Genomic DNA, 3,782 nt, shown 5'->3' on the forward strand with positions numbered 1-3,782 from the left:
TAAATATAAATTTTTCATACGATATACTCTGATTATGGTTTTTCCTACCCCACCTCCTCCCAGATCCTTGCAACAAATCCAAATCCACTCCATTCCTAACTCTCATTAGAAAACAAATTAATAGTAAAGTAAGATAAAAGAAAAAAGCAAACAAATCAGAGCAGAACAAAACAAACAGAAGAAAATGAGCCAAACACACAAGAAACACATGTAGACAGAGACAGAAACCCCACAAAACCCAACACCAGAAGCCATGGTATGTATATATAAAAGATCTGTAAGGTAAAATAAATTAAAAATGCAAATAAATAAATGCCCTGACTGAACATTATGAGACAGAGACTCTCCAGACACCAGTGGGTTCGTTTTGTGTTGGCCGTTTACTGCTAGGCACAGGGTCTGCTGTTCAGAGTGGTTTGTATCCCCCATGATACTCCACTGAAGAAAACAAAATTTTTATTTGCAAGTGCTTATCAATTAGAAATAGCCTCTAGACTATGGATAGGAACTGCTTAGTCAGTGTCCTGCCGCTGTGAGAAGATACCATGACCACAGTAATTACATTTGATTGGGGGGATTGTTTTTCAGTTTGGTTTGTTGCTTGCTTGTTTGTTTGTTTGAGGCAAGGTTTCTCTGTGTAACCCTGGCTGTCCTGGAACTGAATCTGTAGACCAGGATGGCTTCAAACAGAGATCTGCCTGCCTCTGGCTCCAGAGCTCTGAGATTAAAGGTATTCGGTTCTGCTGCCAAATTGTTAGAGGAAAACACCTAACTGGGGCTTGCTTACAGTTTCAGAGGTTTAGGTTTAGCCCATTGTCATCATAGCAGGGAAGTATGGTGGCAGGAAGACATGGTACTGGAGAAGTAGTTGAGAGTTCTACATCCGGACCCACAAGCCACAGGGAGAGAAAGACTTGGACTTAGAATGGACTTTTTGAAACCTCAGGGTCCACCCCCAGTGACAAACCTAGTCAACAGACCACACCTCCTAATCCTTTCAAATGGTGCCACTCCCTGGTGACCAAGCATTCAAATCTATGCATCTATGGTGGAGAGTCTTACTTCAAACTACCCCATGACTGTTTCCACTTCCGTCCCATGGGACACACCTGGTGCAGACCTGTGCAGCCTGTGCTTGATGCCACCATCTCTATACGCTGTGTGTATGTCATGCTGTGCTTAGAGAGCCTTGTTTCTCTGGCATTCTCCATCCCCTCTGACTCACATAAGCTTTCTACCTTATCTTCTGCAAGATTCTCTGAGCCCTAATGGGAAGGATTTGGTGGAGACATCCATTTCGGCTGAATTTTCCTAGGTCTCTTGCTCTCTGCACATTGTCTACCTGTGGGGTGTCTACACTTGTTCACATCTGCTGCAGGAGGAAGTTCTCTGATGATGACTGAGCAAACACTAATCTAAGAGTACAGCAGAATGTCATTAGAAATCATTTTGTTGCTAAATTCCTATTGCAGAACAGTAGGATTTGGGGTTTGTGTGTTTCCATAAAAAGCTGAAAATTTTTCTTTCAAGTTCTGTGAAAAGTTGGGTTGGAATTTTGATAGGGATTGCACTAAATCTGTAGATTGCTTTTGGTGAGATGGCCATTTTTATTATGTTAACCTTACCTATCCATGAGCGTGGGAGATCTATCTTCTGATAGCTTCTTCAATTTCCTTCTTCAATGTCTTAAAGTTTTTATCAGACATGGCTTTTACTTTCTAGGTTACAGTTTTTAGAGGCTCTTGTGAAGAGGGCTGTTTTCACTGATGTTGTTCTCAGTCCATTTGTCATTTGTATATAGGAGTGTTACTGATTTTTGTGCGTTAATTTTGGATCCTGCTATTTATCAACTGTAGCAGTTTTGAAGTGGACTTTTTGAAGTGTGTCACTGGACATGGGCCTTGAGGTTTCAAATGCTCTTTCTCTCTCTCCCCCCTAGTTATTTTGGATAAGAGCTTGTCAGTCTTACTAGTTTTTATTAAAGAACAAATTTTTTTTCACTGATTCTGTTGTTTTTATTTTCTTTATTTCAGCCCTGAGTTTTATAATGTCTTGCCTTCTCCTCCTATGAAGTGTTATTCCTTCTTTTTCTTCTAAAGCTTTCAGGTGAGTCATTGATGTTATGCCCAGATTTCAAGGTCCCCTACAGACCATCAGAGACCACCAGGAGTTCAACTTGTATGCAAAAGTAAAGAGTCTTTATTCAAGCTCAAGCTCAGACCCTCTAACCTCTCCAGTTGAGTAAAAGATATGGCAGGTCCTGAGCTGGTACAGGCCTTGCCTATTTATCATGATTGCTGTAGCAAGGTGAGGGACTTTCCAACTTGGCAGTTATGTGATTGGTTAACATTTGCTTGGTGCACTTCTATTGGCTAGTAATAATTTCAGCTAGATATAAACAATTGTTGCCAACCTAATCAGTCTACTTCAAGACAGTAGGTACTTTCCCCTTAAGAACTAATTGGTTGTTGCTGAGGGTAGGGTGGCTGTTTGCTCAAGAAAATTGTGATTGTTGCCAGGGTGGCATGGTTCTTGGAACAAATTGGGGTTTTTACAGTAGCTGAGTACATTTAGGGTGTAAGTTAATCATAGGCAAGGTTTGAAACCAAAATGGTGCTTGTAATGTTAAACTGGGCCCTTCAACTGTTACTAATATGAGATCTTTCCAATTTTTTATGTAGGCATTTTCTGATATGAACTGGTATCTTGGAACTGCCTTCAAATTGTGTCCCAAAGTTTGTAAAACATCCATCCAGGTCCATCTGACTTTTAGGGTTTCCACTGAAAAGTCAGGTGTTACTCTTATGGGTCTACTTTTATGTTATTTAGTCATTGTCCCTTGAAGCCCTAAATATTCTTCGTTCTGTGCATTTAATATTCTGATTATTATATTCTAAGAATTTCTTTTCTGGTCCAGTCTATTTGATGTTATGTGTTATTCTTATACCTTGGTAGGTACTTTCTTCTTTGGTTTAGTAAATTTTTCTTCTATGGTTTTGAAGAAAATATTTTCTGTGCCTTTGACCTGGGCAAAACAAAAATTTCTGGTTTCTTTAGAGATCTGGTTGTATCATATGATGTTTTTCTGAAAACTGTCTTATGAGAGGATGTTTTGTTAAAGCAGACATGTGAGATGATGTTTTGCTGAAAACAGACACATGGTGTTTTTCTGGAAGCTTCCTGAAAAAAGAGCATGTGATGTTTTGCAGGAGTGGACTCCTGAGAGAATACATGATGTTTGGAAAGAGAATAAGTATAGCCCAACAGACAGTGAATGATACTGTGTGGTATTGGTTCTCTAGAAAATAAAGATTTTAGGGGTTCTGAGACTTTTCCAAAACACCCATTTTTGAAGACAGGATTTACTGGTTGACAGCCACAAGGTCTCATAAGAAACATCCAAATATACATCATCATCAGCCTAAACCCCTCAAAGTTTTTGAAAATGTATAAACAAGGTTCTAAAAATGTTAAAACAAAGTTTTAGTGGACAGCTCATGCTATGCTGACCAAGCTGAGTTAAGACAAAACAAAAATGACTGCTTTAGGAACAGCTCCCCTACCCCTTCCTGTACTGAATTCTGAGAATTGTTAACAACCTTATTGCCAAAAATTTCTCCCCCCTTAACTCCCCACTTCCTCCTCCTCCTTCCTCTTCTCTAAAAATTATACTGCTGCTTTGCTGACCAATGGTAAAATAGCAGTTCACCCCCCCTCACAAAAAAATGTATGCTTTTTGAGTTCAGGATTGACTTTCCCTGTGTGGCTGAGCAACCCCACGT

This window comes from Micromys minutus, assembly GCF_963924665.1.
Source record: "Micromys minutus genome assembly, chromosome: 26".
In the NCBI taxonomy this organism is placed as follows: domain Eukaryota; kingdom Metazoa; phylum Chordata; class Mammalia; order Rodentia; family Muridae; genus Micromys; species Micromys minutus.